Source organism: Rana temporaria, chromosome 1 (genome assembly GCF_905171775.1).
Source record: "Rana temporaria chromosome 1, aRanTem1.1, whole genome shotgun sequence".
NCBI lineage: Eukaryota > Metazoa > Chordata > Amphibia > Anura > Ranidae > Rana > Rana temporaria.
In genome coordinates, this window is record NC_053489.1 from 664,116,687 (window position 1) to 664,141,336 (window position 24,650).

General features: G+C 38.8%; 1 protein-coding gene across 1 annotated transcript in view; it reads left to right on the forward strand.

Annotated features, from left to right (window-relative positions):
* EMX1 (empty spiracles homeobox 1) overlaps positions 1-24,650 on the forward strand; it is a 91,086-nt gene that overhangs the window by 61,416 nt on the left and 5,020 nt on the right. The window lies entirely within an intron of this gene.

Consider the following 24,650-nt stretch of genomic DNA (forward strand, 5'->3'; position numbering starts at 1 on the left):
TATACTGTCAAAAATCCATTGGAACGCATCGCACTTGCGTTTGGAACGCATCGCGCATGCGCAGTTGGCCGCCACGTGACTTCCGGAGCATTCTACGATAGGCAGCAAACTGTGACACTACACCGCCATCAGAGGGTACAGGCAGTACACCTGTAAAGGGCCCGGACGTCCCAAGGGGCCAGGATGGCAACCCCCTATTTTTATTTTATTTATATATATTTATTTATTTTTTATTAAAGGGCCCGGAGGTCCCCAGTGGAGGTCCCCTGGGCCCCGGATGGCAACCCCCCCCTTTTTTTTTATTAAAGGGCCCTGAGGTCCCCAAGGCCCCGGATGGCAACCCCCTTATTTTATTTATTTTTTTCATTAAAGGGCACAGGGCCCCGGATGGCGCGTCGGAATTGCATACAGACATTTGGAATTTCTGATAGGAACTTTTTCCGTTGGAAAAATAAAGCACCTGCTCTCAATCTTTTGTTGGCGGAAATTCCGAGAGCAAAAGTCCGATGGAGCCTACACACGGTCGGAATTTCCGACCAAAAGCTCACATCGGACTTTTCTTGTCAGAATTCCCGCTCGTGTGTACGTGGCATTAGGCTCAAGGTCAGATCCATTTTTATTGGCTTGGTTGTTTTCCTTTCTGCCTGGTGAAAGTACGGAAATGAATAGGTCCCCCTCCACGTCTCCGGCAAGCTTGCCGCATCCACACATGAGCAGCGATGGAAATCGGATACGCCGGGGTATTTGTGTACAGACTGAGACACATTTTCTACAAACCATCTGTGAGATTCCTCAGCTTTGTATGCTAATATTTCCATTTATAATCGCAGATTTCGACACCCGCACATGTTCCTGTTGCACATGCGGCTCTGCTCTCGGCTGCTTGCTGAACGTCACACACATCCATTCGAATATTGGCTTCCAATTATTTAACACAATGACCTTTCATCTGTGTGAAAACTGAAGAACGCGCATTAGACAGAATCGTAGTACGGAGGATAGAAAGCATGTAGAACACATACTGTAAAAAGATGCCAGAATACTATTAAGCAATTAAACAGCCAGTGTTCACCAGCTTTGTTTTGGTCAGAACTGCTTCTTCCTCTATGCCAGTTAATGGGAACACAAAAACAGCTTGAGGCAGGTTGATACAGCTTACAAGGAGGTTGCATGCATATCAACTGCACCTGTCCATCAACTGTGAATGATCTCAGAAGGAACTGGTAGAATGTACTTGAAGACAAGCTGCAGGTGCCCATGGACTCAAGCTCCTACAGTGCAAGTCTGAGGACTTCGGGCCAGATTCAGGTAGAAATACGTTACGCTGCGGCGGCGTAACGTATCCCATTTACGTTACACCGCCGCAGGTTTACAGCGTAAGTGACAAACAGGTAGGGAAGCCGCCGCTCCAGGTGAGCACACTAGGACAATCACTGTCCACTCAGAAACCAATGGGTGCCGGCAATGCGCAGGATGTGCAAAGAAAGAAAAATATGGACAGCCGCACTCCAAAGTCTTAAAAAGACGTGCCCTTTATTGGGTAAGGGAAAAATGCACTACAGGTACCAGCATACAGTGGGAAAAACAGCTATGGTACCTGTAGTGCATTTTTCCTTCACCCAATAAAGGGCACGTCTTTTTAAGACTTTGAAGTGCGGCTGTCCATATTTTTCTTTCTTTGCACTTTACAGCGTAAGTGCCTGATTCACAAAGCTCTTACCTGTAAACCTGCGGCGGTGTAGCGTAAATCCGCTCGGCGCAAGCCCGCCTAATTCAAATGGGGCGGGCACCATTTAAATCAGGCGCGTTCCCGCGCCGAACGTTCTGCGCATGCTCCGTTAGGAAATTTCCCGACGTGCTTTGCGCAAAGTTACGACGCCCCGATGTTTTTTTTGAACGGCGACGTGCGTTACGTCGTTTCGTATTCCCGGACGTCTTACGCAAAAAAAAAAAAATCGAAATTCGACGCGGGAACGACGGCCATACTTTAACATGGCTGTTCTAAAGATAAGCCATGATAAAGCAGGCCTAACTTTGCGACGGGAAAAACCGACTAGCGACGACGTAAGAGATTGCGACGAACGCGTGTATCTTCGTGGATCACCGTAACTAGTCATTTGCATATTCTACGCCGACCGCAATGGAATCGCCACCTAGCGGCCGGCCTAGAATTGCATCCTAAGATCGACGGTGTAAGTCAATTATACCTGTCAGATCTTAGGGCTTCTATGAATCAGCCGCATAGTTAGGACGGGCGGATCACAGAGATACGACGGCGTATCAGGAGATACGCCGTCGTATCTCTTTTGTGAATCTGGCCCTTTATACCCCAGTGTGACCCAATCCGTTCTCCGATTCTAGCAAGTCATTCTCCACTTTTTTGACTTGCATCTCTGAATATTACAGAACAAGCATTGCAAAACCACAAAAAAATAGTCATTATAGAAAAGCAATTACTACTACAGTAGGCTAAAGTCAGTGGCAGCTGGTGCTCAAATTTTTTGGGGGGGCCGGATGAACCACATTGGTGACACTGACAGCTTCCTTCTGGGTTTCAAGCCAAACCACAGCCAAACCCAAGCTCCTCCCTTCATAATGAATAAACACGTCATAACTTTAGATTTGTTATTTCAGTTCTATAATTACTACATTTTGTGGTTTTGCAATGCCCATTTCTTGTTGGGCTTTTGTAAAACTCAAAGACACAAGTCAAAAAAGTGGAGAGTGATCAATTGTTAAATGGTTCGCCAGAATTGGCAATCTGATGGGCCATATTTGTGGCACTGGCAGGTTGCTTGTAGGTTCGGACCAAACCCAAGCTCCTCCCTTCATAATGAACACGTTTTGTTATTGCAGCTCTATATTAACTACATTTTGTGGATATGCAAGGCCCATTTTGGTGGGGCTGCTATAAAACTCAAAGTGGAGAATGGTTATTCATTCAATATCCAGAATAGTGAACTCATGGGCCACATTGGTTCTGGTGGCACTGACAGCTTCCTTGTGGGTTCAAACCAAACCCAAGCAAATCCCTTCATAGTGAACAGTTGTTTGGCCCAGCACTAACTGCTTTCTTCCCGGTTGGGACCAAATCCAAGCTCATCCCTTCATAGTGAACAGTTGTTTGGCCCAGCACTAACAGCTTTCTTCCCGGTTGGGACCAAATCCAAGCTCATCCCTTCATAGTGAACAGTTGTTTGGCCCAGCACTAACAGCTTTCTTCCCGGTTGGGACCAAACCCAAGCTCAACCCTTCATAGTGAACAGTTGTTTGGCCCAGCAGTAACAGCTTTCTTCCCGGTTGGGACCAAACCCAAGCTCAACCCTTCATAGTGAAAAGTTGTTTGGCCCAGCACTAACAGCTTTCTTCCCGGTTGGGACCTAACCCAAGCTCAACCCTTCATAGTGAACAGTTGTTTGGTCCAGCACTAACAGCTTTCTTCCCGGTTGGGACCAAACCCAAGCTCAACCCTTCATAGTGAACAGTTGTTTGGCCCAGCACTAAAAGCTTTCTTCCCGGTTGGGACTTAACCCAAGCTCAACCCTTCATAGTGAACAGTTGTTTGGCCCAGCACTAACAGCTTTCTTCCTGGTTGGGACCAAACCCAAGCTCAACCCTTCATAGTGAACAGTTGTTTGGCCCAGCACTAACAGCTTTCTTCCCGGTTGGAACCAAACCCAAGCTCAACCCTTCATAGTGAACAGTTGTTTGGCCCAGTACTAAAATACTAAAAACTTTCTTCCCGGTTGGGACCAAACCCAAGCTCAACCCTTCATAGTGAACAGTTGTTTGGCCCAGCACTAACAGCTTTCTTCCCAGTTGGCACCTAACCCAAGCTCAACCCTTCACAGAGAACAGTTGTTTGGCCCAGCACTAACAGCTTTCTTTCAGGTTGGGACCAAACCCAAGCTCATCCCTTCAAAGTGAACAGTTGTTTGGCCCAGCACTAACAGCTTTCTTCCCAGTTGGAACCTAACCCAAGCTCAACCCTTCACAGAGAACAGTTGTTTGGCCCAGCACTAACAGCTTTCTTCCCGGTTGGGACCAAACCCAAGCTCATCCCTTCATAGTGAACAGTTGTTTGGCCCAGCACTAACAGCTTTCTTCCCAGTTGGGACCTAACCCAAGCTCAACCCTTCACAGAGAACAGTTGTTTGGCCCAGCACTAACAGCTTTCTTCCCGGCCGGGACCTAACCCAAGCTCAACCCTTCATAGAGAACAGTTGTTTGGCCCAGCACTAAAACCTTTCTTCCCGGTTGGGACCAAACCCAAGCTCAACCCTTCATAGTGAACAGTTGTTTGGCCCAGCACTAACAGCTTTCTTCCCGGTTGGGACCAAACCCAAGCTCATTCCTGATAAAAGGCTACCAGGAAGTAGCACCTAAGTAAACCCTAACAATGAACCCTTTGGTCCATTAAATATTATTTTGAAAACATTTTGTTATATCAGTACAAAAAAACAACCAAAAATCTGGTGCTGTCCTGTGCACTCTCCATTCATATATCAAAAATGTTCTCAGGAAGTGTGTTAGGACTAACGGAACCCCCCACCCATGTTTTGGAGATGTGAGTAAAGAGAGGTGTAGTTCCAATCCACTACCTGTTCTGGGGTGACAACACGGCTCCTCTATACAATTAAATACATTAAACAATTTAATTGAGGACTTTAATTGAGGCCGCCAATTGGAATGTAATGGTAATTTGGAAGAAAATGTTAATTTTAATTAATTTACAAAACGGCTTTGTGCAGCTGTTGTATATATACGTTGCCTCAAATCCTTAGCGAAGGTGGAGTTTTCTTTTAAAGTAGTAAAACTTATCTGACAACTCCGAAAAAAGCGAAATATATTCAGCGCCAACAGACAGCGCATGCTGGCAGGCACCACGTGGCACAAACATTTAACATTTCTAATATATTACTGGAGTCCCACTGAGCGCTCCATATTAAGTCACAGCGCACGGCAATGAAAAAGCACTTAATAGGGATCGCCACCTACGGGTAATGTATTTGTCGATAATTCCACCATATGTTGTGATACACCTATAAATGTTCCTCTCTCTCTATCACCTCCCAGAGCTCCCTGCGCCGGCTCCTCCGTTGCCAGGAATATAAAAACCTTGCTTTGTCCGCCAGTTTGAGCGCAAAAAAAAATAAAAAGGCATTTGCATGCGGCTGGGAGGGGTGAGAACGCTGGTGGTAGGTAAAGGCTCGCCATTGGTGGAGGCACTAATGGATATGTAAATGAGTCAGCAGTTCGAGATTGCGGGAATTTTGCCTTGCAGGGGTGACGTCTGTATAAATTAGAATTTTTGACAGAAATGAGAAGGCCCAGGGTAAGAGAGGCGGATAAAGTAATTTGGAATTACTGTCAGCTAGAGTTACCCCGGCCCGACTTAAATAAGCCGCAATGAAATATCCAGGAATTCTATTAATATTCACGGGTTCATCTTGTATTTTACGCTGAAATGCTGCAACAGAGGCCATATTGGTTTACAGGTTATACCTGCGCCATTAAAGGGTTAGATCTTTTATCACTATTGGCTAAAGACTGGATATAGATTGGATATAGACTTTTTTTTTTAAATAATTATTTGCTTCCGCAGTAAACATTCTTCTTTTTCTTAAAGGAGTTGTAAATAAATGTTTTTTTCACCTTAATGCAATCGATGCATTAAGGTGAACAAACATCTGATGATGCCGCCACCCCGAGCCCCCGTTTTACTTACCTGACCCCTCGAAAGTCCTGCGCTCAGTCCCGAGATCCTCTTCGCAGCTTTGCCTGGCCGCTGATTGGCTAGAGCGGATGGATTGAGAGCAGCGCAGCCATTGGTTGGCGCTGCTGTCAATCACATCCAGTGGAGCGGCGCACCGAGGGGCAGGGCCGAGTGATACAGTGAGCGGCTATGGCCGCTCGCTGTATCACGGGAGTGCGCCCGCAAGGACTTATCTCTCTCGCATGAAGGTGATGAGTTGCGGGAGGACCAGAGACTGCCACCGAGGGACCCCAGAAGACGTGGATCGGGGCCACTCTGTGCAAAACGAACTGCACAGTGGAGGTAAGTATAACATGTTTGTTATTTAAAAAAAAAAAAATCCTTTAGTGACCCTTCAATTTATTTTTATTTTTTTTCTGTAGAAGATAGACAGATAGATAAATACTAATAATACTAATAACAACAATAATAATAATAATAATATTATAAAAAGACAGACAGATAGATAGAATAATTAATAGATAAAAGTAATACATTTAAAGAAGATAGATAAATACATAAATAAATAATAACATTATAAATACATGAATAGATAAAAGTAATAATATAAATAAGACAGACAGATAGATCGAATAATTAAGATTTAAAAGTAATAAATATAAAGAAGATAGATAAATAAATAATAGTTATATAAATAAATGAATAGATAAAAGTAATAATATAGATAAGATAGATAGATAGATAGATAGATAGATAGATAGATAGATAGATAGATAGATAGATAGATAGATAGATAGATAGATAGATAGAATAATTAATAGATAAAAGTAATAAATAAAAAGAAGATAGATACATAAATAAATAATATTATTATAAATAAATGAATGAATAGATACAAGTAATAATATAAATAAGACAGATAGATAGATAGATAGATAGATAGATAGATAGATAGATAGATAGATAGATAGATAGATAGATAGATAGAAAGATAGATAGATAGATAGATATTCATGGGTTCATCTTGTATTTTACACTGAAATGTTGCAACAGCGGCCATATTGGATCTTTCATCAATATTGGCTAAAGACATGAATATAGACTTTTTTCCCTCAAAGTAATTATTCGCTTCCACAGTAAACCTTCTTTCTCTTCATTGTTTTTATTATTTTTTTTGCTATAGAAGATAGATAGATAGATAGATAGATAGATAGATAGATAGATAGATAGATAGATAGATAGATAGATAGATAGATAGATAGCAGTAATAATAATGATTAAATATCGATAGATAGGTAGATAATAATATTAATACTGAAAACAACAATAATAATATTAATAAAAGACAGTTAGATAGATAGATAGATAGATAGATAGATAGATAGATAGATAGATAGATAGATAGATAGATAGATAGATAGATAGAATAATTATTAGATAGATCAAAGTAATACATATAAAGAAGATAGATAAATAAAAAATATTATTATAAATAAATGAATAGATAAAAGTAATAATATAAAAAAACAGATAGATAGAATAATAATAATAATAATAATAATAATAATAACAGTAATAATAATAATAAAAGATAGAAAATAGGTAGATAATAATAAAAGTAATACTAATATTAATGATAGATAGATAGATTAAAAGAATAATTATTAGATAGATAAAAGTAATAATATAAAAAAGACAGATATATATAGATAGATAGAATAATAATAATAATAATAATAATAATAATAATAATAATAATAACAGTAATAATAATAATGAAAAATAGAAAATAGGTAGATAATTATAAAAGTAATAATAATATTAATGATAGATAGATAGATAGATAGATAGATAGATAGATAGATAGATAGATAGATAGATAGATAGATAGATAGAATAATAATACATAGATAGACACAAATAATAATATAAATCAGATAGATAGATAGATAGAATAATAATAATAATAATAATAATAATAATAATAATAATATTAATATATGGAAAGATACAAGTAATAATAGATAGAAAATAATAAAAATAATAATAATGATAAAAATAGATAGGGAGATAGACAATTAAATTAATATAAAATAGATAAATAATAATACAAGGAATAATAATAATAATAATAATAATAATAATAATAATAATAATAATAATAATAATAATAATAATAGCAATAATAATAGTATTATGAAGTTACAACACTAAAATATATCAAAAAATATATACAGTATACACCATTACCTAAAACATACACACATGCATCTGCCAAACTCACAACCCCTTTTGTATTAATAATTAACCTATTAATATTCCATATTTAAAATAAAATATTCAAGGCAATAAAAGCATACTAAAATGTAATATATATATATACAGTATATAGTTAGTAAAATTTCCTAATGTGTCATTCTTAAAAAATCTGCACATGGTGGATTGATAGACAGCACAGCCCTGGGGGGGAAAAATTGTCTGCAGTTTTTTAATTTAAACCTTCTTGATGACCCATTCTATGAGAACATTGTTTGACATTACAGTAGAAAACGAGGAATGTGCACCTGTGCATGTTCCTAGCTTCCATACCATTTTGTCAGACTGTGTCAAGTTCTGGGCATCTAAACTTCAATCACTACCGGCATCAAAAGGGATAAAACCATGAGCTACGTGTTCCCTTCTCTCTACCTTTGCTGAGACAAAACAGACCACCAGCCGATGTTACATATTCCACAGATATTGTCACACATTTCTGCTCTGCAAATACAGTAGCAAGAAAGGTCCCTGTATACTTGTTTACAGTGAAGGGAAGGAAAATACGGGATGGTTGAGGAGGTCTACCTGCTACAGTTACACGATCAGTCTAATGTGTTGTAATAAGAGGACATAGGAAGCCAATCAAAGGATTAGGGAAATATTTGATCTTATTGAAAACACTGGATGTCCCGGAGTCACCATGATTGAAGAGGGTCACCATGATTGGATAGGGTCACTATGATTGGAGATGGTCACCATGGTTGGAGAGGGTCACTATGGTTGGAGAGGGTCATCATAGTTGGAGAGGGTCACCATGGTTTAAGAGGCTCACCATGGTTGGAGAGGCCCACCATAGTTGGAGAGGCTCACCAAGATTGGAGAGGGTCACCATGGTTTAAGAGGCTCACAATGGTTTAAGAGGCCCACCATAGTTGGAGAGGCTCACCATGATTGGAGAGGGTCATCATGGTTTAAGAGGCTCAACATGGTTGGAGAGGGTCACCATGATTTGAGAGGCTCACCATGGTTGGAGAGGGTCACCGTGGTTGTAGAGGCTCACCATGGTTGGAGAGGGTCACCATGATTGAAGAGGCTCACCATGGTTAGAGAGGGTCACCATGGTTGGAGAGGGTCACCATGGTTGGAGAGGGTCACCATGGTTGGAGAGGGTCACCATGGTTGGAGAGGGTCACCATGATTGGAGAGGCTCACCATGGTTGGAGAGGCTCACCATGGTTGGAGAGGGTCACCATGGTTGGAGAGGGTCACCATGATTGGAGAGGGTCACCATGGTTGGAGAGGGTCACCATGATTGGAGAGGCTCACCATGGTTGGAGAGGCTCGCCATGGTTGGAGAGGCTCGCCATGGTTGGAGAGGGTCACCATGGTTGGAGAGGCTCACCATGGTTGGAGAGGCTCACCATGGTTGGAGAGGGTCACCATGGTTGCAGACATTTTCATAGATTTTTTCAAATGATTTCTGAGCTGCGTAAATGAATTTGTAATGAAAATTACTTTACAGTCATAGTGATATTAATCAATTTCTTTCAGGCACCTTTCACACTACAATGCTTTTTGACAGCGCCGAGGTGTGACTGACAAAACGTGGGACTCGCAATCGAGATGCCATTCTTTGAATGACACCTCGAATCGCGGTGCTTGTCTGCCGTGATTGTCGCGCATTACAACCTGTTGCAATCGCGGCAACCCGCATTGCGGGACGCATGTTACCCAAAAACAGTTCAGTAGCTGCTTTTGGGGTGACATGCATCTCGCGGTGTGGGTTTACCACGATTGCAGCATGATTTATCGCGTGACAGCCGCGGCAGACCCGCACTGCGATATGAGGTGTCATTCAAAATGAATGCGAGTCCCGCATTTTGCCATTCCCACCTCAGCGCTGTCAATCGCGGGAGGATCCGCGGCAAATCTGCCCGCAATTCAAAACGCTGTAGTGTGAATGCAGCCTTAGCCTCAGCTCTAAAAACAAGACCAATCCCATTCATTTCAATGGCCCCTGTTCACATCTGAGTGTTCTGTCACCTGAAGCAAAACGCCCATCGCTCAAAAATCGCTTTTTTGGCAGATTACAGACATTTTAGGCTACATTTACACCTGAGCTTTTTTTATAGCTTGAAACTCAAAAATCAATGATTCTCTATGGAGATGGTTCACATCTCCGCTCCATGTCACCTGAAGCTCAAATAAGTTCTGGACTTTTTTTTTGTTGCGCAAATCGGGTAGATTTAGGTGTTTTTGGCACGTTTCTATACTCATAGAAATGCGTATTTGTGTGCTCTGTCATGTGTTTTTGCGTGATTTTCTGCTCAAATGAAATAATAATATATGAATAAGTAAATGTAAAATAAAAACACAAATAATTACAAATCATCAGAAATAAGTAAAATAAATGAATAATATGTAATAATACATTAATAAATAATAATTAACCTTAGAAAGATATTAAATACATTACTATTATTATTATTATTGTCATTAATAATAATAATAATAATAATAATAATAATAATAATAATAATAATAATAATAATAATATTAAAATAACAACACCCAAACTCAAACAAAAAAATACATTATTATTATTAATAATAATAATAATAATAATAATAATAATAATAATAATAATAATAATAATAATAATAGGCATTATAGGGCATTTAGTTATTTATTATTATTTTATTTTTTAAGGGGTAAGAGTTCCACCCGCCCTTCACTTACCTTTCTCGGGTCAGTGCCGTCCTCCACGATGTCCTCGATGTCTTCTCCCGTCTTCTTCGTGTCATCTCTGCTATGATAGGTGTCCAATAACAGCGCCTGTCGCTTAAGCTAATCAGGTGACCGGTAACCTGACCCGGTGCACCTGATTGGCTGAGAGGCGGGTCAGTGTTAGGGAAGAGATTCCCTAACACAGCACTGTGTAAACAGCAAACGCACAGCAGTGTGCCCTCTGTTTAACAATTTGGGAGCCTATTAGAGCCCACAGGCTCTAATCAGGAAGTCTATGGCTCTAATTAGGCACTTCTAAAACACCCCCACCGCTGTAATTCAAATGGCCGGCGCTCAACAGGGGGCCAGACACCGGAATAGTGGGTGGCAGCGGCGACAATAGATAGATTCATGAAATTAATAAATCTATCTATTGTTGATTGTTGATTGACAGGTGCAGGAGGGGGGGGGGGGCGGTGGTCCTGAGCCCACTATGGCCTCATCCAATTCGCACTAGTGTGAACCCAGCCTAGTCAGAATATTAATTTATTGAAAATTAACACTTCAGTGCTAAACGTGCCTAGCATTTAGGTGCATTTAGGCGAGTCTAGCGATTTTCCACCAAAACGCTTCTCAAGTGATTTTTTTTGTTCATTTTTTTTAAATAATGATAAATAGATTAGAGTAATAATAAAAATAATACTAAACAATAGATAGATAGATATGCAGATAATAATAATATTAATAAAACATAGATAGATAGGAAGATAAAAATAATAATATTAATAATGAAATATAAATAGGTAGATAATAATAATAATAACAAAAACAGCAATGATGATAATCATAATAATAATAGTAATAAAAGATAGATAGATAGATAGATAAATAGATGAAAGTAATAATAATAATAATAATAATGACGACAATAATAATAATAAAATATAGATAGATAGGCAATAGATAATAGTAATAAAACTAAGATATATAGGCAGATAATAATAATAATAATAATAATAATAATAATAGTTAAATATAAATAGGTAGATAATAATAATAACAACAACAGCGATAATAATAGTAATACAAGATAGATAGATAGATAGATAGATAGATAGATAGATAGATAGATAATGAAAATAATAATAATAAATAGAAGTAATAATAATAATAATAATGACAATAATAATAAAATATAGATAGATAGGCAGATAATAATAATAGATAGATAATGAAAATAATAATAATAAATAGATGAAAGTAATAATAATAATAATGACAACAATAATAAAATATAGATAGATAAGCAGATAATAATAATAGTAATAAAACATAGATAGATAGGCAGGTAATAATAATAAATAACAATAATAATAATAATAATAATAATAATAATAATAATAATAATAATAAAATCTAGATAGGTAGATAATAATAATATTAAACATAACAGTGATAATAATAATATTATTATTGATAATAATAATAAAAATAAAATATAGATAGCTAGATAGATAATAAAAGAGAGTGAAGGCTAAAAAGATAAATCTGATAATAATAAAGATTAAAGTAAGTAAAAATGATAATAATTATAAGATATAGATAAATAGGCATATTATAATAATACTAATAATGAAATCCAGATAGATAGTCAGATATTGTAATAATAATAATTAAATTTAAATTGATAGTCAGATATTGTAACAATTAGGGATGCACCGAAATTTCGGCCGCCGAAACATATCAGCCGGAAATTGTGTTTTCCCCACTTTGCCGAAACAGAAAATGTTGCCGATAATGGTGCCGAAAAAGGGGCGGGGTCATCCCACTGGGTGCTGCATGTGTATTATCCCGGCGCGCCCCTCAGAGTGAGAACGTTCTGTATGCTGAACTCGGAACTCTTGTTACATGGAATGTTTCCGGAGGGAAGCTTTAGCTAGCGTACAGGAAGCGGCTAGTGACATTCTCATGCTTGTGCAGAGGGCAAGGCTGAGTCCTTATGGTGTTGATTATAATATATATTCTTCAAAAGTGCTGAAAAATAAATAAAAAAATAGTGCTTTTCTGTAACTGTAACCCGAAATTGGCAAAAGTAGTGCAGGAACTATGGGCCAGATTCACATAAGAGATACGACGGCGTATCTCTGTTTCATAGAATCAGTTACGCATAGATAGCCAGAAGATCCGACAGGTGTAATTGTTTTACACTGTCGGATCTTAGGATGCAATACCGCGGCCGCCGCTGGGGGGAGTTCGCGTCGTAAACCAGCGTCGGGTATGCAAATTAGGAGTTACGGCGATTCCCGACGGATTTTCGCGTTCGCTACGTTGCCGCTAGTCTAGTTTCCCGTCGCAAAGTTAGTCGGTTTTTTAAGTGCCTTAACTTTACGCTGCAATCTTATTGCTGTATAAAGTATGGCCGTCGTTCCCGCGTCGAAATTTTTAAAATAACGTCGTTTGCGTAAGCCGTCCGGGAATAAGGAATTACGCTACGCGCGTCGCCGTTCGAAAAAATTACGTCATGGCGTGCAAAGCACGACGGGAATTACGAAACGGAGCATGCGCAGTAGGTCCGGCGCGGGAGCGCGCCTAATTTAAATGGCACACACCCATTTAAATTGGCCCGCCTTGCGCCGGAGGCCGCCGGCGGAGGATTTCATCGCAAGTGCTTGGTGAATCAGGCACTTGCGATGAAAACTTGCGGCGGCGTAACATATCTATGATACGTTACGCTGCCGCAGTTATATGTGAATCTGGCCCTATTTTCTCAAATCGGTGTGCCGCCGCAAAGTCGGTGTCGCACCAATTTGAACAGTGAGATTGTCAGCAATAGGCAGCAATAGACTTGTCATCAGGGTGGATTTGATTTAGATCACTGGTAAAAAGCCTTGATACATTTTATTTAAAATATATACTGTCATTTTCGGTTTCGGCCTGACATTTTTTTTTATTTCGGTTTCGTTTCGGTTCTGAAATTTCCATTTCGGTGCACCAATAATAATGAAATCTAGATAGGTACATAATAGTTAGAATAACAACAACGATAATAATAATAATAATAATAATAATAATAGTAAAATAGTAAAAGAGAGTGAAGGCTAAATAGATAAATCTGAGAGACAGGTGGACAATTTTACAAATGTATTTTCATAGAGTGAACAAAACTGTTGATTAGAATATTTGTCTGTGAATTTTTATCACAGTGTTGAAGTAACAGAAGCATACAGGACCCACAGAGTTGGAAGGGGGGCTTTAAAAAATATTACCATAGTAGCAGTTTTACTTCCTTCATATCACATTAAAAGATGCTAATGTGATCCTTCATATCAATCCTCACTGTACCATGGAAATATCCATATGTAGCATAGAGTGAGACATCGAATCATAAAGGACTAGTCTAGGTGTGTGTGAAAGTTTTCGGTAACATTGATGGATAATAATGGAAGGTGTCGGGCTTGGCTACCGATCTGTGAACATAAGCTGACATTTTATTATTTTATTAAAAAAAAAATGAAAGAGTTGCCTGAGTCAAAAAGCCAGTGGCCCAGATTCAGATAGGAGATACGACGGCGTATCTCCTGATACGCCGTCGTATCTCTAAGGCCGGCCGGTCGTACCTATGCGACTGATTCATAGAATCAGGTTACGCATAGATATGCCTAAGATCCGACAGGTGTAAGTGACTTACACCGTCGGATCTTAGGCTGCAATTCCAGGCCGGCCGCTAGGTGGCGATTCCGTGTCTTTTACGCGTCGAATATGCTAATGAGCATTTACACCGATTCAAAAACGAACGTTCCCGCGCCGAGTTTTTAATTTTTACGTCGTTTGCGTAAGTCGATTCAGAATACGGCCGGTTGCAAGTTACGCTCACCCTGAAACCAATGACGTCCTAGCGACGTCATTTGGAGCAATGCTCGCTGGGAAATTTAGCCAGCGGCACATGCACAGTTAAATCGGCGCGCCTGATTTAAATAGTACACTCCCCCTAGCCGTGAAATTTGAATTCCGCCGGGGAATTTACGATACGCCGCCGCAAGTTTTGAGGTAAGTGCTTTCTGAATACAGCACTAGCCTCAAAAACTTGCGCCGGCGTATCGTAAATCAGATAGATTACGCAGATCAAAAGATCCGCTAATCTATCTGAATCTACCCCAATGTGACTCAAGTTTTAGAAACAACAGACAAATCTGAAAATCCCACCTCCTTTGATGGTGGTGATAGGACCGGTGCCTTGGCATTGGTCACATGGTCTCTGGTAGAGTGGAGGAACAGTGCTTCCGTAGATGATCCACTGAATAGAAGGCTCTATCTGAACATTATAGTAAATGCATTGGGCCAGATTCACAGAAGAGATACGACGGCGTATCTCCTGATACGCCATCGTATCTCTGAGTGTATCTATGCGGCTGATTCATAGAATCAAAAAATCTTTGAACCTCTATAGGTATGAGGCATGCATGTGCTTTGTTTAGATGGCCCTATGGAGGATGGGACATGTAGACTCAACAAAGACAGTTATGCGATCTAACAGTCCTTTGACCTGACATGTAGACCCAACGAAGATGGTCATTTGAATACAGACAAGCCTGATGCCCATGACTTTAGGCCACTCCTTGCCAGGAGTCGCAAGGAGTGGCCTGATGTCATGGGCTGGGCATCAGGTTTGTCTAAATTTAAATAACCATCTTCATCAGTTGTTGGATAGTGGGTCTCAAGAATCTTAGAACCTCTATAGGGATGAGGCATGCGTGTGCTTGTGAGGATGGGACATGTAGACTCAACAAAGACAGTTGTGGGACCTAACGTTCATTTGACCTGACATGTAGACCCAACGAAGATGGTCATTTGAATACAGACAAGCCCGATGCTCATGACATCAAGCTACTCATTGCCACTCCTCTAAGTCATTTGTTGGACAGATTCTCTTGAACCTCTATAGGGATGAGGCATGCATGTGCTTTGTTTAGATGGCCCTATGGAGGAAGGGACATGTAGACTCAACAAAGACAGTTATGGCATCTAACGTTCCTTTGACCTGATATGTAGACCCAACGAAGATGGTAATTTGAATACAGACAAGGATGCCCATGAGACTTCAAGCCACTCCTTGCCAGGAATGGCCTGATGTCATGGGCATCAGGCTTGTCTGTATTCAAATGACCATCTTCATCAGTTGTTGGACAGCGGCTCTCAAGACTCTTTGAACCTCTATAGGGATAAGGCATGCGTGTGCTTTGTTTGGATGGCCCTTGGGAGGCTGGGACACGTAGACTCAACAAAGACAGGTATTGGTCCTCATGGTCATTTGACCTGACATTTAGACCCAACAAAGATGGGCATTCGAATACAAGACTCTTTGAACCTCTATAGGGATGATACATGCATGTGCTTTGTTTAGATGGCCCTAGGGATGATGGGATAAATAGACCCAAACGAAGACCATCATGTGACCTTTCTGTGAGTATGCTTGACCACATATTAAAAAAAAAAAGCAGGGAAAGTTTTCTTGATGGATTTAAATATAGTATATCAAAAATGTTACTTTAATTTTTGCATTTCAAACCAATTGCATCTTGTGAACAGTTGAGATTTTTAGAGGCATAGACCACAGCCTCACTAATGAGGTCTAAACTTGGCTTTCATGTAAAATATTTTTCATATAAACACAAATCTTTATGCATATTTGTATGCAACAACAAAGGAAAATTAATTTAAATTTTTTTTATTTATTTTTATTTTATTTTTATGCTAGCAAGCTGGAGATTTGTTGTAATATCTAGTAAATTGCCATGTACACCATTAGCTTGATTTTCTCAACGCTTGGTTGTTTTTGGATTTAATATGGACATCTGAGTGAAAACTGTTTAAATGAATTTACAAAATATCTGAATGTGATGCGCCTTTTTCTTGCATGCCCCTAGCTAACTTTGGCATGAATGCCCCTAAACCATAACTCATGCAGTCATTTAAACACATTAATCTTCATAAAAAAATTAAACATGACATTTTTCATAAATAATATTTTTAGCTCAAGAAAGATTTTTGAATAAATTTAATGTTTAAAAAAATATAATTAGATAACATAAAATACCTAATAAATTAAGATACAAGGTTAAATTAACAGATACATTAAAAAAAATACAATTTTAATAACATGAATCTATTAAGGAGGCTTTTCGGGACATTCATAGAGAGTATATACTGTACTTATTTTCCAAATTAAAGCAATATATTTAAAACAAGATTTAAAAAAGAATGGGACACAGCCAGTATTCTTCTATGTTTCTATGAAATAAAAAGAAAAAAGACAATAGATAAAAAAAAGAAAAAAGGAGAGAGAGGGCTAAACAGAGAAATATGAGACATAGACAATTTCATTTTCAATATTTATATACGGTACGTATTTTCCAAATTAAAACATTTAGACCAAAATTATATTTTAAAAAAGGTTTTAAAAAATGGGACACAAGCCATTATTCTTCTATGTTTCTATGGAAGAAAAATAAAAAAGGTAGATAGATAAAACAAGGAGAGAGAAGGCTAAACAGAGAAATATGAGACATAGACAATTTCATTTTCAATTTTTATATACGTATTTTACAAATTAAAACATTTAGACCAAAATTATATTTTAAAAAAAGGTTTTAAAAAATGGGACACAGCCCTTATTCTTCTATTTTTCTATGAAATAAAAAGAAAAAAGGAGATAGATAAAAAAAAGAAAAAAGGAGAGAGAGGGCTAAACAGAGAAATATGAGACATAGACAATTTCATTTTCAATTTTTATATACGTATTTTACAAATTAAAACATTTAGACCAAAATTATATTTTAAAAAAAGGTTTTAAAAAATGGGACACAAGCCATTATTCTTCTATGTTTCTATGGAAGAAAAATAAAAAAAGTAGATAGATTAAAAAAAAGGAGAAAGAAGGCTAAACAGAGAAATATGAGACATAGACAATTTCATTTTCAATTTTTATATACGTATTTTACAAATTAAAACATTTAGACCAAAATTATATTTAAAAAAAAAGGTTTTAAAAAATGGGACACAAGCCATTATTCTTCTATGTTTCTATGGAAGAAAAATAAAAAAAGTAGATAGATTAAAAAAAAGGAGAGAGAAGGCTAAACAGAGAAATATGAGACATAGACAATTTCATTTTCAATTTCTATGGAGCAGATAGAATCAGTTCATTTATTTATTCTTTTAAATGTCTCATGGATGATATATGGAGGTTGTAAAAAATAAAATAAAAAGGGCTGTAAAACAGAGGCATTCACTCAATTTGTTAAATTCGAATTGTCTATTTTTATACCAGTTTTTTTTTATTTGATAGTAAAAAGATTGAAAATGCATGTTTGGTTTGGAAATTTAAATTTGAAAAAATACATATAAGATCACTGTGGATGTTCTGATAAGCCTCAGGAAATAATTTTAAATTCCAAATTAATTAATTCTTCAATTACCCATTTATTACTGATAACAAGATAATAATAAATTGGTTTCCTGTGTTGTGACCCCCTAGCTTTGACCTAGCTGACCCTAATACTACTGTGTTAAGGTGCACCTTTCTTGCAAATATACTTACAACCGAGCATCTCCAACCCCCAATTCTCCTGATTCACTGAGATCATCCAGCCGCTTGTCAAAAATTATCCCAGCTGCTCTGCAATTCCATTCATTCCTATAGACTTCAGAGTACAAGCAGCCCTCCAAATTACTATCAATGTTGTACTCATCGCTTACCTAACATACACTAAATTACCAAAAGTATTGGGACACCTGCCTTTACACGTATATGAACTTTAATGGCATCCCAGTCTTAGTCCTTAGGGTTCAATATTGAGTTGGCCCACCCTTTGCAGCTATAACAGCTTCATGTCTTCTGGGAAGACCATCCACAAGGTTTAGGAGTGTGTCTATGGGAATGTTTGACCATTCTTTCAGAAGTACATTTGAGAGGTCAGGCACTGATGTTGGATGTGAAGGCCTGGCTCGCAGTCTCTGCTCTAATTTATCCCAAAAGTATCAGGTTGAGGTCAGAACTCTGTGCAGGCCAGTGAAGTTCCTCTACCCCAAACGCACTCATCCATGTCTTTATGGACCTTGCTTTGTGCACAGTTATATTGGAACAGGAAGGGGCCGTCCCCAAACTGTTCTCACAAAGTTGGGAGCATGAAATTGTCCAAAATGTCTTGGTATGCTGACCCCTTAAGAGCTCCCTTCACTGGAGCTAAGGGGCCAAGCCCAACCCCTGAAAAACAACCCCCCACCATAATCCCCCCTCCACCATATGATTTGCCAGTGCACAAAGCGAGGTCGATGAGTGAGTTTGGGGCGGAGGAACTTGACTGGCCTGTACCTCCTGACCTCAACCCGATGGAACACCTTTGGGATGAATTAGAGCCGACACTGCAAGTCAGGCCTTCTCTTTCACATCGGTGCCTAACCTCACAAATGCGCTTCTGGAAGAATGGTCAAACATTCACCTAGCCACACAACATAGATTACAAGGACACTGAATTTCTACCAGGATAAAAAGGTATTTTCTGTACCAAAAAATAAAAATGAGCGCAGCCACCACAAAGATCTAATAAACAATTACGTGGTAAATGAAAAACTAACCAGTATCCTAATCATCCCAAATTCCTAAAGCAGCCTATAGATTATTCTTTTTTGGTTCTGGTGGTTTGAGAAAAAAAAAACGGACCCGAAACCTCCGACTGAGCTATTGTGTTTTGACACCAGAGAGACTTCCTCGCTGTCAGAATAAAATCACCAGAACTGCTGGCTATAGCCGGTGGTGCTGATCGAGTGGGATAAATCTGACAGGCTTGTTGTACATAAGCCGATTGGTAGATTGACTTCTGTACAACCACTGTCCCCCATACGTGAATCGAAATTTGGCCCCTACTAAACCGGTTGAATTTTGATCCATGTATGCCCGGCAAGACAAGTTTTGGATTGAGTGAAGAGGGATTAGAACAGTTTTTTTTTCATGTCTGTGCCCTCCTTAGGGAGAATAAAAGGGAAAGCAAATCCCAAATTTTGGGTTGTCCCAAGAAAATTATTAGAAGGGAAATCTTCCAATAGGGACAATAGTTCTGGTGACCTGGGGATTCCCTTAATTTGCAGGGATTTCCTCTCACTTCCTGTTTTGGCTATGGGGCAGGAAGTGACGGTAAATCTCCTCAATGGGACATACATGGAAAAAAAATTAAAAATCCGACAGGAATTATAATCAAATTAACCTAAGACATTGATAGAGCCTGTGTGTTGCGCCAATTACAGCTGCATTTCTCCACATGTTTCAATGCAAAAGCTTAGCAAATGTACATTTTTATTATATTAATGTTGGCACATTATATATATATATATATATATATATATATATATATATATATATATATATATATATATATATATATATACCCAAAAAGGGCCCAACCAGATATGTAGCATGATCAGAATCATTCTGACAGGAGGATAGAGCAGCGGGGTGAACTGCTGCTCTTTTACTGTCCAATCACAGGATAGGGGCAGGGAGGTGACCAGGCTACATTGCTGGACTGCCGTCCAAAAAGGGTTAGGTCATCAGAATGAAGGTGTGGGGAATGCCGGATGAACAAAAATACAAATTCTTGTGTATACAGCTGTTTGGCTGGTGGTCAGTTTTAGGACCAGAGAAATCCTTCTCAACAGATGTTGAGCTTTGAAAGGCCAAAACTTTTGAAGGCATAGGATTTGACCCCAGACCATTCCTTTGTGAAAGTAGATGTTGCATTTCCTTATAGAAATCAGGTCAATTGTCACAACATACAGGCTTGTCAATCACTCAAGGATGACACCTTTGAACATGGAGAAACACAAGTGACGAAGGTGACAATTTGAGGCTGAGACTTCTTTTGTTCTTTTGTTCCTCCGTATCGGTTTGCTAAAGGTCTGTCACCTTCTGTTTGTTTAGACAGGGGAGGCCAATGCAAACTGTCCAACATGGGTTAATTTGTTGAATGGTAATAACACATCATCAAAGAGAATAAATTATAGAGTTAGTCCACCCAAAATGAACATTTCTTTGTTTGGAAGAGGCTATAGCATTAAAGTGTATCAAACCCCAAGTAAAGAGATGCCATATATTACAGCTTGGCAGTTCATAGATGGGGTGGCTACTTTAGTTTTAATTTTTTTTGGCCATCAACTTCATAAGATCACTTAAAGAAATATGCCATAGTGAGCTATAGAATTATTTAATTTTAAAAAAATCTCTACAGATAAAAAATTATATGATACAAGTGGACTTCAATGACATCTGTAACTTGTGCTCACTGTTCAATACAGTTTAAGCAGATGCTGAAGTACACTATATGGCAAAACGTGGTGAAAACCTACCCATCACACCTATATGGCCAACATATGTGGAAACCCCTTTAAAGTTTTGAGTTCAGGTGTTTCCAGCCAAAAGGTACATGTGTCCACAGTAGGGACTAGGGTTGGGCTCACTGCTACCGTAGGTTTGATATGTTCAAGGATCACTGTCCTGGCAAACTCATGAGAAAATTCATCAGACCAAATTCTTTGGTGACCATGATACACTGTCTGGCCTTAAAACTTAGGTTAACTGGATTAGCGTAGCCAAAAAAGGGCCTTTTTGGATTAAATGGTAAAGACATAGCAGCCATATTAACAATCTACAGGCACTTGTAGGCACTGGCAGGTCTGTCAAAGTAGATGTAGACAATTACTGAATGTCATGAGGGTAGCTAAATGCTGTGTATCTTACAGGATCTTGGGGTGATGAGGGCCTACTTTTTTCATTCCTAATGCTGCCAAATGTCCTGGGGCTCTTTGCAGCCTGTTGACGTGCTCTACAGCTGTAACAGGCTTTTTCACAGGGCTTATTTCGTTGTTGTTGTTTGTAGCAAAACAATTTTTACAGGTATTTTTTTTTTCAAAATGGTGAAAACAAGAATATGCCTAGGCAGTGTATATTAGCACAAGAGCTTTTAGTTTGCTTTGGCAGGGCATATGGGAAGATGATAGCTGTGCAAGCAAAAATCCTTTTGAAGGACCAATATCTGACCACAACAACTGACTCTTCAATTGTCAACATCTTAAATACCTTTTTCAATCAATGGTGATCGTTTCCTTTTTTATTATTATTATTATTATTATAACTTCTACTTTGGGGTGATTAGAGGGAATGAGGCAGCTATTCGTGACATTCCATTCTGCAGCAAAGTCTATCAACCCTTGGGAAGTGTGCTGGTGATTACCAAGGGGCTCCTTAAAATTTGCACCTTAGGTCTTGGGTATATTGGCCACTGGCAACTTATTTTTTTCCTGCTGTCTTGTGGACAAAGGTCAACTAGAACTGACGGAGGATTGAAAGGAGTCTCCCACCAAATGTGGCACCCCCCTAGCTGCCAATATTGTTACCCAGTTTGCATTGCCGTCCCTGCCTGTGCTTGCTTGGAAGGGATGACCTTACAAGGACCAAAAAATGTAATATTAACAATAAAACCAGGATATCTTTAAATCATTTTAACAAAAAAAACATTGAAAAATCACGATGGCAGGTAGAAATATGTTAATATGGGACTGCCCAGGCCATGGACTGGAGGACTGGAGGCTGTTTTCACCAGTTATACAAAAGAAAAAGAAAAAATTATAGAAGTAAAAACAAGTTATGGCTGGGAGTTTGCCACTCTGGGGCAACCCAGGCCAGAAACTTTCTTGTAGATTGTATAGGAGGGGTTGAACTTGGATACAGTGGAGCCTAGACCTCTAGACTTGGAGGTGGTTATACTGTAGCTTTTTTTGCAGCTCTAGATGACAGCTGATGCCCACTGCTATCTGGAAGTGCACGGTCCAGGCACTGTACACAATTTTTGGCTATTGTGTCCCAAAACACACACTTTAATTTCTATTTCAAAATAAAACCTATCTTGTCTCTCCCTCTTATTTTGCGGACTAACAAGCCGCTTACTTACTTTCCAGACACTGAACAATATTGGTGGCCATTTTCTCCGAAAAAATACACCTTTTATTTCAAGATAAAACCTGCCCAATTTCTCCCTGTTATATTGTGGCCTAACCAAACTGTTGCCATAATGTCTAACCACTGTACAATATTTGTGGGCAGTTGTCTGTTTCAGCAATACCTTTCACTTGCACAAAAAGCCAGCTTCATAAAGACATGGATTGCTGAGTCTGGTGTTGAGGAACTTGAGTGGTCTGCACAGATCCCTGACCTCAACCCTACTGAAAACCTTTGGGTCAAACTCCAATTGCGAGCCAGATCTTCTCAACTAATATCCGTACCCGACCTCACAAAAACACTTTGGCTAAATGGGCATAAATGCTCACAGGCATACTCCAAAATATTGCGGAAAGCTTTCCTGGAAAAGTAGAGGCAGTTACAAAGGGAAGATATTAGGTTAATGGATGGGCAAATCCATATTAATGCCCGTGGTTTGGAATGGGATGTCCAGAATGCTTTTGATGGCTGACTGTTCACAAACTCTTATCCATATAATGTGTCATGTACTTTATTCTACTGGAAATACAATGTGCCCTACTATGGCCAGCATTGTGCACATAATCACATAGAAAACTACAAGAGAGCAAAAAGAGGGTAGGAGTGTCCAGTTAGAAAATAACATCCCAACATGCTGGTGTCAATGGATAAGGAGAGTAAGGTAATCCAAATGCTGATAGGAGTTTAGAGACTCTTTAAAATGTTGGTTACTGATGTGTAACGAAAAGAACACAGCCCTGAGTATCAAAATATTCCGGTCACTATTTGATGTAACAGAGCTCCTCTTTAGTGTCCTTTTACCCTGAGTCTGTGTGCCACGTATCAGCTGTCTACTTGTCATTGGGTGCCTGACTGCCTCCTTTCTGAGAGATGATCATGTACTCTTGCATTTTAAAATTGGAGTATTAAATATGCAGTTTGCATTTTCACATTCTCGTGGATTGTGGCCAACTGAGAGTTTGCGGCTCACGCTGAATATCTTGGAATTAGTCAATGTGTATAATTGCCATCACGCTGAGTTCTCACCCAGTAGATTCTGTTTGAAATATATGTTATTTTTTTTTTCCTGTTCACGCATGCGATAATATCCTCCCCCTCTCCGCAGACCATTCAATGTTATTAGCGCCGCTAAACAACATATTAAACCATCATCGTTTTCCAGATAAACTCCAGCCAATACAATGAGTAAATGACTTGACTTAGAATACAGTTGTTTCTTAACACAACGTATGTAGGGTTGACACGTCAAACTGCTCAAAGACTCCGGAAATACAGGGTAGGATTTACTAAAATATGCAAGTTTTACGCCAATTTCCCAATCCTGTGCTTGCTTCACTGACAAAAATGCAGAGTTAAATGATACCTCTTATTGGACTGGAGCAAATCGTAGCTGCAAATTTTGAGATGGCTCAAACCTCTTCTTTAGTCAGGGTGTGAGACAGCCTGGGCTGTCTCAAAAGCTTGGAATATTAATTTACTCATACAATTTTCTAATACCTTACGTGAAAGTCTTGATTCAGGCAGAACAAGAAAATACACCATAGTTTTATTATTGTTCAATTAGGTGGGTCTCTGAATGAAAAATGTTGTAAGTGGACATACAATAAAAGGTAGATAGATGCCACCCACACATACATTTGATAAATTTGGTCTTGACAATTTGATAATGGGCAAAGGAGGACTAGGATCCTTAGACTTAGAAGGCAAACACAACCAAGTTGCTTCTTCATGGTAGTGGCAGTGTGGACAAAAAGAAATTGGACCACGCAACCTGTGCCATGAAGCTGCAGTTATTGGCGTAATGAGAAGCAAACGTTCCCAAAGGACATGGTTTAAAGTGACATACATTCTCATATATCTAGGCATCCAGTCCCACGATATCTCACAATGGAAGATGGTGCTGGA